At 38.4% G+C, this 14,482-nt stretch overlaps 1 pseudogene; it reads right to left on the bottom strand.

Moving 5' to 3' along the window:
• Positions 1–13,576: 13,576 nt before the first annotated feature.
• Positions 13,577–14,456, bottom strand: LOC148931957 (receptor-like protein 42; annotated as a pseudogene).
• Positions 14,457–14,482: the final 26 nt, after the last annotated feature.

Raw genomic sequence — 14,482 nt, forward strand, 5'->3', positions numbered from 1 at the left:
TAATATTTTAAAAGTAGGACCCACGATCCACTAACTTTTTCAATCACCAATGTGAACATGTTTGGTTGAAAAACAGCTAAATGTGTAGAAAAAAATAATATTCTGTATGAACTTTCATTAATTATCTAAGTTGAATTAATAGCACAAGATCGTTTACGTATTACAATTTGGTTAAATAGTGTTTTATGTTTCAATTCTTAACAAATGTCTCAAAGAGTCAAGGCCGGGTTTCCAACTCAATCAAGCAGAAGAGCAGAGAACAATGTGCTCGATGAAATAACTCAATCGAACAGTTCACACCTCAGGTATTCGATGAAAGGCTAATAGAATTCCGAACTCCATTTGTTTGATGAAAAGACTGGAAGAGAAAAGCAAACAGAAGAACAATCCCCATATATGATGCCCACGAGTAATTGGAAGTGCTGGAACAATTGATGTGGAGCAAAGGGCAGTTGTAAACTATGCACTTCAGGTGCTTGATAAATTGATAGTGTAAATAGTGACGAAATAACTCAGATAAATTAAAGTGGAAAAGAATGAAATAATTATCTCGTTGGGCTAGGGGTTTCTCCGTCCATAGCTAATTGCAATGCTCAAATAAACATTAAATAATAATTAAACTTTTTAGATCAATATAAAATATACTACGAGTAATAAACAACAAAAAAAATAACAATGTGAAATACTCCTCCCGTTTCATAGTAATGGATGCGTTTCTTTTTCGACACAGAGATTAAGTTAGATTCTTTGATCAGCTCGTACCTCTATGCTTCAATTGTTCTAGAAGCTTTGTGATTTCAGTTAATTTTGAGGAAGCGCTGAATTGCGAATAAACTCTAATTTCTCACTTAGCTCAATTATGGTTTTTGAGCATGGGAATGGGAGCTTGAAGTGTTTTGGAAGAGTGTTTTATGTGTTAATTTACTAATTAGTGTGATATTTGTGAGCTAATTTTGATAATTTATGCTCTTGGAATTCGTGGGTGTTAGTGGCTAGTGGTGTGTTTGATTGCTCCCTTTTCTTTAATTGGGATAACCAGTATTCAATTTACGCTTTTGTTTGCTTATTAATGAAGAAGAAGATTGCATTTTACATTGTTTTGTAGGGAACTGTTGGATTCTGTTTTGTGTAATTAGTTAACTTTACTTGCCTCTGTTTTTATGAAGTGCTTAGCATTCTAATATGAAGATTGCATTTTTATGTTGCAAACTGTTGGGATTCTGTTTTGTGCAACCAGTTAACTAAGTGTACTTGCATTTTTATGAAGTTTTAGAGGCTGTCTACTTGTTGAATGTCTCTTCGAAATTGTTTTTATTTAAGTTGTACAACTTCTCTCTGAGTTTCTTCACTGTGGCCGGTGGATTGCATTAGTCAATGCGTACTTGTTTTTGTTTTTGTTTTTGTTTTTGTTTTTGTTGATTGGTGTTTGCTGATGTCGCCAATGACTTTCCTTTTCTTTTCTAGGTTTGGTAGTTTTTGACTAGTATAGATGATATTAATATCTTGTGGGAAATGGATCCAAAGACATGAGAATTTGACCCTAGTAATGGCTGGGAATGCAAGATTTGACTTGACATCGGCCAGCCCGGACTCTGGTTTTGCTGGTAACTTCCAGGATGGGCAAAGGGGTTATTCTGCCTCCTCTTTGGATCGGTCGACAAGTTTCAGAGATGGAATCGAGGGAAGAAACTTATCTTCTGGGAAGGCGAATTCTAGAGGGAGTGCAACATCTTCAGGAGATGCAAGTACATTATCTCAATGTCGGACGTTGGATTCATTTCCTATTGATCAAAAACATGCACAATTTAGTGATGTTAGGAGGGTTCTCAGATTTGTTGGCAGTAGTTCAGAAGATAACTCATTTGGTAGTGCTCATATAAAGAATCCATCTCCCACTGCCCTTGAGGAATTGAAGCGATTGAGAACAAGCGTTGCTGATTCTCGTCTTAAAGCCAGGTAAACTTACAGTTACTCCAAATGTGGTTGTCCTCCTTGGAATCATCATGTTGAATGGATGTTTGGATATAAATTATGTTTTGTGCATCTTTGTGTCTTGTTTTGGCTTGATGAAACTGTTATATTCTAAAATTTATTATGTTTCTGGCAGTAATAGAGCAAAAAAATTGGAGGAAAGTTTAAATAAGTTGAACAAATTTGAAACCATGTCTTCTAAGAAGAGGCAACAACGGAATGAGATGCCGACGCATGAACGGTCTGGTGGTTCAACCTTGAAGATAGGATGTAACATCCCGAATTTCCGAACCCTAATTTTAGAGCCCTAAAATTTATTATTGATGACGTGGGAGATGTGAATTATTTGATAAATGAATTTATTGCATGAGTTTCTTTGACCGGGAAGTTTGAAAAGTCAAAATTTTTTACTATGTGATGTGCCATGCGATTTATTAAATTATGAGGTGAATTATTTGTTTAAGGGTGGGTGAGAATATTAGGGAAAATTTCCATAAATACTAGCCACCTAAATATTGAGATTTTCGAACCCTTGGACTTTTGGAGAAGGAATTCTATTTTTCCGGATTTAATTTAATTTTTGGGATATTTATCCAAATTAAATCCAAAACCCAATTATTTCCCTATTTCTCAATGGAAAAATTGAGCCTTATTAATATTAAGGTGATTTTCGAAAATCACCTAGCTTTGGGAAGGAGGAATTTATTCTATTTTAATTGATCCCTTATTTGATCTCCTTCCACACCTAGAATTAAAATATTCTACCAAATCTTTCCATACCTCAAGAGATCTTGCCATATCTTATTTTAGTTAATATTCAAAAATCCATGCCTTATTTAAGGCACATATTACACGCCTATCTTCTATGCCAATGGGGGAGGTTTTTTATTTTTATTTTGCTCCGTTATATTTTGCTCTACTCCGTAAAATATTCAAAACAAAATCTTGGCTAATTAAAAAGCCTAATTTTCGAAAACTACTTGATTTTGCCTTAGAACTTATTTTTGGCATTTCTTCTTCCCTACTCCACAATATTGTTTTATTTAATTGTGGAGAATAAAATCTTACCAAATATTCTATTTTAATTACCTAAATATCTTGTTGAGCACTATAAATAAGAGAACCCCTAACCCTAGCCCCATAATTTTCGCCCCTCTCTTCTCTCTCACTCTCTCCAATTTTTCTTCTATTCTCCAATATTTTGTCATCTTTTGAAGAAGAATTGAAGTTTGATCCAAGAATCTTGAAGAACCGAGTCTAACACTTAATTTCTACCTTTCGTTTTTCTCATAAGGTATTCTTATATTTATCTTCTTCTTTCTACTCGATTCCTCTTCTTTCTAACCGATTAAACGGTATTCTTGGACCCTCACGCATCTTATTGAGTGAAAGTGGGATAAAAGGGATATGGAAAATATGTATGCATGTGTGCGTGTGTGGGTGCGTATATACACGTGTGTGTGTTGTGTTGGTGTGTTGTGTGTTGGCAAAATACTCTTGTGTGACATATGTTGATGTTAGATCTAGAATTGAGATGCGAATGGAACTTATGCGATGAACGTGACCTTGATTGATTAATGATGCTAAAATAGATCGGTAAGAAAAGGGAAAAGCATTGAGACTTGCATGAGTAATGAGTTTGTATTGAATCTGATTTGTGATATGTGCCTATGTGATTAAAAAGGTGAAACATCAGTTGCGAAGCCGGATAACAAGGGAAAGAACATACTTGAAACCTAAGCAGTCGAGGTGGGCTTTATTCTTAAACTCTTTTATGTGCAAATTTATGAATGTGGAGAGATAAGGGTGGTTTAACTGTTATGCCATGCCTATGTCTGTTTTGTTGTGATATTGTGCGCCTGATGCCCAGTTTGAGAGTTCGCTCCATTGGGCTATAGGGCTATGGATATGTTTAAACGAATTCGGGTCTGAGTACGGGCCACAAACCCTACCACGCTGTGTACACGAGGGGATCGGGAGCCGTCCTTGCTAGTCGGCCGGTCTCGTGGGCGAAAAGTGTGGCAACGAGTTCACTCAGTATTTCAAAATACTCAGCCCTGCATGTGTTTTCCTTATGTGCAGGTTGAACGGTAACGAGCGGTGGCGGGTGTTGAGCATGTTAACTAATTAAGATGGATGTTTTGAACTTCAAGCGTAGTTGTGTCTTCATACATAGCTGCACTTTCTCTTGGTCGTTTTCCCCTGAGTTTTTGATACACTTTAGTATTAATTGGGCATTTTGCACTTTCCTTTCGGTTTAGAGGCCTTAGACTTTCTTGTGGTTTTTATCTTGGAAACTATGTCATACTCTTGAGAGTTTTGATTTTAATTTATGATACCTTTCTTTTACTTATTTAAGCTTCTAGGTTCAGTTGTTGTTTTAATGCTCTGATAGTTCCTTCAAATACTTTGTTCAAAACTCTTTAAATGAAACCCTAGCTAGCCTATGTTAAATTCTTTAAGTCCGTTTTGGTAGCAGTCGCCGCATTTATTGTACCCTATGATAGCGGGCTGTTACAGTTGGTATCAGAGCCTCAGTTCTTTCCGCTCTGGACCCAAGAGTCTTTTCAAAAATTTAAGTTGTCCTTGTAATCATTTTTCTAACGAACTGAATATGGAAGGCTCAACACCGCAACTCGTCTCGTTCAACCACAAAGGAAGAGGTACGGAATATTTCTATGATTGAAACTTTATGCTCTTGGAAATTTCGGTGGAAAGTGTTATTTTTGGTGAAAAGCATGCCATAAGTGTTGGAAATATTGTGAATGTGAAGCGATGCTTCCCGAATGATGATCTGTCGAATGTGTATGAGAACTTGTGAAAATTGTGAAATGCGAATATGATTACGTGAGATTATGTTGAAATGTTGTGATGCTTAGACCTGGACTTTTGAACCTAGCATGCCTTAGCTATACGATCACAGCGCTTGTACTAACAATAGAAACGTTGAATGACTAGTATAAGGCAATTAGTGTATATGGAACTCGACGAATCGTGAGAGGAAACGCGCGGATAGCTGCCTTAGGAATGAGAACCATACACACTCGCTATTCTCTTCCACCCTTGGAACCATACACACTCGCTATTCTCTTCCACCCTTTTTGGCGGTGCTGACTTTTTCCTTTTCCTCTTTATATAGATGGTTCAACCCTATCACGCCCTTATGCGTCGTCGTTACGCCAAGAATAGGAACTTTCCGGTTGAGCGCTATAGAGAGCTGGAATGGGATGGAAAACAGTTCCTCCTGAACTTCGTCACCGATTTCTACGGTCACTGGCTGGACGCTTACGCGTATCGAACTACCCATCACGAGGGAATCATGCGACTTATCCATATACTATCTTCCCCTTGGAGCGAGTGGACCGCTCAAGCCTCGGTATCCTACCCCTGGTTTAGCCCGCCCAAATACACGCCTCGAGGAGACTTCGTCGGCCTAATAGGAGTCTTACTTCCGGCCATGTCTGCCGCAGTTGACGGATCTCCACTCCATCCGCCAACGCAAAAGTACTCGGCAGGAGCAGCGCGTCGAATGAAATACCGCGATGATCAGGAACCGCACGTCGCTCGCGTTCCCCAAAGGAGGACACTTAAGATGTATATTTTGGCCCCTCGAAGAATCATAAGAGAGGCCGAAGAGATGCTTACCTCGATCCCTTCGCCCCTAAGCGACAGGAAGAGAGACGGGGAGATGGGACCCGCAGAGAAGGGAGAGAGCTCGAACGAGGAAAGTGTTGGAGAGTCGGAAGAACCAGAAGAGGACGAGGGTGGAGATGCCTAGTGCTCGAGTAGTGATTTTGTTTTCCTTTCCCCATGTTTTGAATTCTAGAACCTCTATTTACGTTGTCATTTTCTTTCGCAATTGTTTTGTCCTTTTTCGTTCATTGTACTGAAACCTTTTGAGACCACTTTCGAGATTTAATGGGGAATTCGCACCTTTTTATTTTATTGTCTTGCAATGAGCCGTCTTCACTCTTTCTATCCTTGTTGCGTGAATACTTGTTCGTTCTATTTTCTTCCAAGTGTTTTCAATCTTGTGGTGCAACTTTATTATGTTTTCTCTTGCGCAACTGTTTTCCCTACAACTGCTATTGTGTGGCCTTTCCTTGGACCCTACTTGTAGAAGGAGTTAAACTTTTATTTCAAATATACCACATCACTAATTTGGGTTTGAATAAGTGCGCTAACACCTCGAGTGAAAATGAATCAGAATGCCGCCTAGACGCAACGTGAGACGCGAGGAACCCACTTCCCAGGCTTCGGAAGAAGAAAGCGTGACGCAACCAAGGCCGCCACCACCAAAAGCCCCCTACCTTCGACGGGATGGGTGAACCCGCAAAGGCTGAAACTGGGGTACGCGCTTTGGAGCGCATCTTCAGAACTTTGGTGTGCAATGACGAGGAGAAGATGATTTGTCTGACGCATCAACTGACCGGGTCCGCCGACTTTTGGTGGGATACTAAGTTAAAGACCATGCCCCAGGATCGAGTGGACGGGATGACATGGGAGGACTTCAAGACCGAAATCTATGAAGTACATACCCAAAAGCCACCTGAAGCTCGCTTTTAATTTTGTTAAGTACTGTGTGCACAGAAAGGAATAACAAGTCTCCTAGGTCCAGTGAATCCACTAGATCACAAGGTCTAGGAACTCACGGATCGTTGGAAGATCTCGGTCGTCGGACACACAGAATATCGCTTCAAAAACCCTCAACCACGTATACTAAAATTAGCACAGGAAAGTAGGGATCGATCCCACAGAGATGAATGCGTAATAAAGCATGCTCAAGGATTCAGGACTATTTTTGGGTTGGCTGCTGCCACGCATTTTTTGGGTTGAGAAAATTAAACTAACTTGAGTGAAATCTTCTACGCTGACAGCTAGATCTAGGCAGAACAGAAATCATGCATGTAAACTGGAAAACGAGACATTCACTAGATCTAAGAAACTATTTCTAAATTACCTAGACCTGGGAAATAAACTGACGGTGGGGACCATTTGCTGAAAAGGTAGAGTACGGACGAAAAGCTGGAAAACAACTAACTAAAGTACTAACTAACAGCGATATCATCTTCTCCAATCGATTTGCAATAAAATTCAGTAAAAATAGAGATGGAACATGAATCGGAAACGAATCAGATTGGATTTAAAGCAATTTAACGAAGAACAATTAAAAACTAAGCAGATCTACGGCTACTAGACGGAGTAAATTGAAAAGAGAGCAAAAGAGTTTGAAATCCATGCACAACTTGATTCCTGATGTATATTTTTAGAGCTTTTATATCAATGAACTAATAACACACAAATATATCAAATAGCTCTAAAATTACAACCGAATCTGCAAGAGTACAGATGTAGTTGTAGTAAAAGGGTGTCGAACCACAGGGAGGCGTACGATTATCTAATTCGAAAGCAAGTAAATTTTGGAATTTTTGGATTGAAAAACTAAATTGAAACAAAGACAAGTGAAGAACTAAAATGCAAACACAAAATATAACCAAGGGAGTGAGAACATTGCTCCTAATATGCTCCCGATGTGAATTAACTTAATGGACTAGTAAACCTATGGATTAAAGATTAATCTAATGAAAGTTGTAAATATCTCGTTCATTCTACTCACACTGAACATGTTCACAGATGCTTGAATTTAACCTTGCTGAACACTAAGATCAAATTCGCACTCATCGGATTATCACTTCTACGGAAGCATAGTAAGCTCTAATCCAACTTCTAATTTCCAACGTACATGATTCATTTACATAATCAATTGAACATTCCTATGGAAGCACAGTAAATGTCCAACAATTATTGTAACAACATGTAAATCAACTTATCCAAGATTCATATGCTGAACACAATACAAATCTCAAACTCTTTATCTACGTTTCCACCTTTTAACCAAGTTAAAGAGACATTGGCTAAAAGACACGATTGAATAATAAATCAGGCCGGAATTATAATTCAATGTAAAAAGTACCGTAGAAAAAGATCATAAATTAATATTAATCCATAGAATCCAAAAGTAATTCACATCTTTCACAAATTAGGAGCGAAGTAAGAGTTTAGTTACACATCCACAAACAATAAAGAAGAACCATAGAACTCATGAAATTGATGTGTGAATGGTAGCAAATCTCCTCCGGGATGATGGAAGTTGAGTGATTGCCCTCCAATCTTCCTCTTCTCTTCCTCTGATAATTTTTCGTGCCAATCTCCCTGAATATGCCCCAAAAACTGCCTCAAAACTATTTAAAAACGGAACTCAGCAGTTACTGCGTCATCGTATCCGGCTGCGTGAATTATTAGGCATGAAATTCACCCGGCCGGGTGGCTCATTTTGAGCAAATTCTGGACTCGCGACGCAGACTGGGCAAGCTGTCAAACTGGGCAGTCTGTCAATGACTTTGTTCTCCATCCAAGCTTCATTCCATGTCTCGTTTCACCATCCATTCCGCTTCCTACACTATAAAACATATTTTTACAAGCATCAAACCATACAAATCATGTAAAATTATGGGAATAAAAATGTACTATTTGATTCACATCAATTCCCCTGTTCAGATCCAACCTCGGATGCTAAATCCACTCCGGATCCAAGTATCCGACACAAACTCTGACCAAAAGTATATCCATAGCTTCAGATTCAACAAACAACCACCGATCAACAACAACAATTCAGATCCACAACCTCTTCCCAAGATCAAGCACAGAATTATCCAAAACAGAGATTAACATTCAACTGCCGAAATAAAACTTCAAACAAAACCCAGAATCATAAATCAACACAAGATAACACCAACATGACAAAAACTAAATGCATAGATAACCGATAAGTAGCAACAACCAAATCGACTTCCAAAACAATGAAGTTCGACGGGATAAAAGTACGAAAAGCTAAATGAAAAACAGATTGTTTCTTCGCCCTCCGAGAGGACGGTGTTACCCTGACTTTCACCGAAGATGAAACCCTTAGAAACCCTAAACTATCCCAGAATTCCCATTTACCAAGTGTGTGTGTGTGTGTGTGAGCTAAGAGCAAAAATCATATATGGCGTGTGCTGCATGCTCCTTTATTTATAGGCGTTGAAGTAGGTCCAGCGAGGTATGAATAGTCTTTGTTGCCCTCAGCTATTGACTTCCTTCTTCTAGCCATTCTTTTCCCTCCAGTTCTGCTCACTTTCCTTCATTTTCCTATGCTAGTCCATCGTCTCCTGCTCTTCCTGGACCTAGCATTTCCTTCACACACCTGGCTTAAAAACTGCGTTAGACCCAGCAGAATTATGTGGGCGAAAAGTGTGGCCGTCCTTGCTAGTCGGCCGGTCTCGTGGGCGAAAAGTGTGGCCACACTTTCGTCGCACCATGGAAATGTTGTGATTGTGGAAAATGATGAGAAAAGTGGGGAGTTGTTTGACTGGCCAGTCTATGGAAAATATATTTTTGTGATACTCGTGATATTCTCTTATAACTGCTTAAAACTCGAGTTCACTTGGTAAGGGTGGCATAGCTTATAAAATGTTTTGGCAACGAGTTCACTAAGTATTTCAAAATATTCAGCCATGCATGTGTTTTCCTTTTGTGCAGGTTGAACGGTGACGAGCGTGGCGGGTGTTGAACATGTTAACTTGAATGTTTTGAACTTCAAGCGTAGTTGTGTCTTCATACATAGCTGCACTTTCTCTTGGTAGTTTTCCGCTGAGTTCTTGATATACTTTAGTATTAATTGGGTATTTTGCACTTTCCTTTCGGTTTAGAGGCCTTAGACTTTCTTGTGGTTTTTATCTTGGAAACTATGTCATACTCTTGAGATTTTTTATCGTAATTTATGATACCTTTCTTTTACTTATTTAAGCTTCTAGGTTCAGTTGTTGTTTTAATGCTTTGATAGTTCCTTCAAATACTTTGGTCAAAACTCTTTAAATGAAACCCTAGCCTATGTTAAATTCTTTAAGTCCGTTTTGGTAGCAGTCGCCACATTTATTGTACCCTAGGATGACGGGTTGTTACATAACTCATATACAATTATCTAAAATATTGATGCAGTATTGGAAGATAAGACTTGATACTAAGCAAGTTATATTTTTGGTTTTATTTATTTCCTAGTTAATAGAATTAGTAGATGGAAAAATACTAGGAGTAATTATTTTTCCTTCTATATTAAATTAGGTTTTCCTTTTTTTTCTTATTTTCCTTTTAGTTATTTCCTTTAATTTTTATTTTCCATAAGTTAAGATTTCTCTTTACCTATATAAAGGCCTCATGGTTAAACTTAAAAGACAGACTTTGAATATATAAGAATCAAACTCGCCGTGTGTTTTATTTATTTATCTTCTTCAGCAAACTACCAATATAAGAATCATATTCTTGACCCTAATCTTCTCTTGAGTCTTGTCTGCCGCTCTCCCTCACATTCTCTATCATGGTTGATAAATCCAACCCCAATTCTCAAGAAGAGATTCTGTCAGCCATAAAAAGTTTAAGGTTGGAACTTCACAACGGAGAAGAATATCTTGCCTTATCAGACCGAGTGGATCGCCCTGTTTTCGACATTGGAGGCCAAGCTAGACGGAGACGCAATTTTTGCCGCGAAGAAGGCCAAGCTTCTGATCCCTCCAAAATTCAACGGAGACGACCCATCAGGCTGGATTTACAAGGTGCAGTCCTATTTTAACTATTTCGAAACGTCGGAAAAGGACCGTTTGCGCTTAGTTGGACTACTTTTTGAACACCGGGCGTCCAATTGGCTCCTTCACCAACATAATAACAATTTGGTGACAACATGGCCTGAATTCTTGGAGGCCGTGAAATGGAGATTCGACCCTCCCCAGGCGTTGAAAGTGACAGCTACGATTTGGGGGGTTAATGTGCAAACCTTAATCAGTGGAAACAGTACACATAATTTCGTCCAACCTGAAATTGTGAAGAAATGTTGATGCAAAACGTATATAGAAATTGACTGAACGGAGAAGGAATTCAGAGAAACCCTAGTTTCAATGAAAATGAAATATTATTATCAAAAATTTACTGCGGCCGAAAACAAAAGCAACGCTTTTTATAAGCGTCCAAAAAACCCCAAAAGTTCAAAAGGAAATAAAACAGAAAATTAAAAATTAAAAATAAACCCGAAAAAACAGTAAATTGCAGTTTTCGCCCCCTAAACGATGTCAGATGGCCAAAATCCATCGTCGAGATGAGTTCGATCCTAAATTGTGTTTCGCATGTACCGTGCGAAATTCAAAGCATTTTGACACCGTAGGTTTTTGCCCTATTTCTACGTTGAAACTGCATCAAATGTTGGCAGCAGGTTACGCCAATCAATCCTTTCCGTGTTTGTGTGGGAAATCGGTCGATATTCCTATGTAAAGAAAAGTGTAACAACGTCAAGTTTACACTTCAAGGACATGAGGTTGTGGTTGATTTATTTGTGCTCCTGATAAGATCAGCCCGTGCAACGAGCCAATGACCAAGGTGGGAACAGAGGAGCCAGGGGATGAGGAAGATAGAGCAGAGGAGACAGGGAACAAGCTGCAAGCGGTGAGCACGAGGTGGACGGGAAGGAGGCTACGCCGACAACCGTATCGACGACCAGAGCACTGCGGCCGAGAGATAAGCTGAAGCAGCCGCAGAAGTTTGTGAATTACGTCGCTAAGTAGCGACTAATTCTATAGTAGTTATTTCTATTATCTTTTCCATTATTGTTTATTTAATTGTAATTTTTGAATTATATTTTGAGTCGAGCAATTTATAAGCTCCGTTCGGGTTTTCTTAGTTGGTTCTTTCCCGAACGTATAGGTTAGGTCGAACCAACCCTAGGATCTTAGTTTATATAGGCCTATTTCATTATTCATTCTCAATCAATGAAAATCATATTTTGACGGCCTACTAAATTGTGCCACAAGAAACACCATGAATCTCGCTGCCGACGAGGATCTCCCTTGCGTTCAGCCTCCTCCGTCGGAAAACTCCGCCGACCCAAAGCTCTTGGGCGCTAGGAAGTCTACGACCTGTGTTTCTTGTTCGATAAATCACGTTAGGTGGGAATCCCCTCTTAACAGCTCCCCATTCATGGTCCAAACGTAGTCTTAGGAGCTTCGTGGCTGAAGACTTTGGGTGAGATATACCGAAGCTATGACAAACGCACGATGGAATTTACGCGTAACGATAAGGTTGTTACATTACTGGGTTTTTGGGAGAACGGACGGCAAATTTTCTACAATGCAATTAAGGAGCAGGAGTGTTTCTAAGGGACATAAATAGATCAACTATGGAAGAAGACATTTTGATAAGTATCAAGTCATTTTTCCATTTTTGTTATAGTTGATTTATTGTTCCATTTTCTATCTTTATTTGATATTGGACTAATCATTGGTTTGTTATTTTATTCGAAGTACGTTTGGATTTGATTTCGTTTTTATTTGTTTTAGAGTTATTGAAATTGGATTAAATATGGATCATTTAAATATATTATTTCCTTCGTCAGTGAGAAAATGTTTTAGGCACGTGAATCACACTCTTCAACCAAATAATTACTCACGTCCTACTATAAAACTAATATATAAAAATTGAGCCCACATTCCATTAACTCATTTTTCAATTTTACTATACAAAGTTAACAATTTCTTAAAATCAAGTCAATATGGAACTATAAACGGTGGACGGAAGGACTATTAAGTATCGTTGGAGAAAGTCGTGACTTTGAAGAAAAATAGGAGAAATTGGCTTTCTTAGGGGAGAATTCGGGTCTCTGACATATGATAATATGTAAGGATACAAATCATAACAAATTGAGGAAAAACAAATCAAATCTTGATAAAATTGTTGGTGATGAGACTTTAATAAAATAAAATTGTCAATTTTGAGCACATATACTATGGAATACATTTGTTTATTTTGGTATAAAAATAATAGGTACTCATACATGACATGTCCAACTTACCACATGGGCCCGGGCTCGGACTTCGCCCATTATCTATACCAAAACCCAGGCTTAGCCCTGGCCACCACAGTTATAGGTCTGGGCCGGTCCAACCCACTTGACATCTCTAATCTGAGTGTACCTTTAATGGTTGAGGGTTCAAGTCGAAATCTTACAGTTGCATAATTAAATCAAATTATGTGCCTTAACTAGTTTTTTACTTTATTAGATTCCTTGCACTCATTGTGTCCCTTGAAAATGCCAAAAAATGCCATTTTTCCAACCATTGAAGACATATATTTTTTTTCATTCTCAATATTAACTCATTATACTCATATTTTAATATACAATTAACATATAAAAATAGACTATTCCTCCTAATTTTTACTTATTTTCTTTATAAAATTTAAATAATTTCATTAAATTTGTGCCGAAGCAAAATATCTCTTTAAATGGCAGATGAAGGGAGTAGCTTGGTCTTCAACAAAACATTCTTGAAACATAATTACAACAGTGTAGATAAACACAATTATGAAACGACATACCAAATTAAACAAAACACTAATAACGAACCTTACAAACATTCCATAACTTGTATATACAAAAAACATTGCACAACTATTGATTACAAGCACATTCATTTTTATTCTCGCTCGCCTGCTACCAAACTAAATAGCCTAATCGCAACTACTCTCTTCACACCAGATTCCTCGTAGCACTTCTTCGCCTATCTCTTTTCTTCCGATGCTGGCCATCAACTTTCTCAAAGTATTTATATCTGAAACTTCGACAAAATAAAAGCAGCCAGGAAAGATCCCTATGCCACAACATATCCAGCAGCAGCAAACACATAACCCCACTCGATCTCCCTATCCGATCCCACTTCCATATGAGGCGGTGATTGTTTTCCGTAGGTCCATTCATATTCTTTCGTCAGTGGAAATCCACACAAGCCTGCATTCCCCACATATGAATCATTATCAAATGTGGAAAGTTGGCCAACCTGTGGTATTTGTCCCTCAAGATTATTCATCGAAAGGTTTAACTTCGCAAGAAATGTCAACCTCGCCAATCCACTTGGAATTTCTCCATCCAGCTTGTTTGAAGACAAGTCCAAAGACTCAAGAAAATTCATACCTCCGAGAGATGCTGGTATATGTTCTATGAGGGTATTGTGAGACAAATTCAGGTATCTAAGAGAGTTAAGAATCCCTAGAGAAGGTGGGATGCACCCAGAGAATCTATTGGAGGATAAGTCAATAGTTGTAAAGGTTGTCAGGAGTTGCTCCAATGACTGATCTAATCCTTTCACTGTGAGCATCAAGTCAATCATTCCTCTAAGCTTTTCTCCTCTAAGGTGTTTTGTTCCATTATCAGCTTGGTTTTCCATGGCATCTATCATACATCGAAAGTTCTTGAAATATCTTTCAGGTAGAGAGCTAACAAATGCATTATATGATACGTCCAATACTTGCAGCTTTGGGAAAGGCTGCTTAGTTTTTGAAGATACCGACATCATACCATTGAACTTATTTGACCTTAAGACGTGGACACGAAGTTGAGGGAGTGTTTCCATCCAAAAGGGAAACGCACCTTGTATTT

This window comes from Salvia hispanica, chromosome 2, assembly GCF_029641045.1.
Source record: "Salvia hispanica isolate PSC_SH4W2 chromosome 2, Shi_PSC_v1, whole genome shotgun sequence".
Taxonomy (NCBI): Eukaryota; Viridiplantae; Streptophyta; class Magnoliopsida; order Lamiales; family Lamiaceae; genus Salvia; species Salvia hispanica.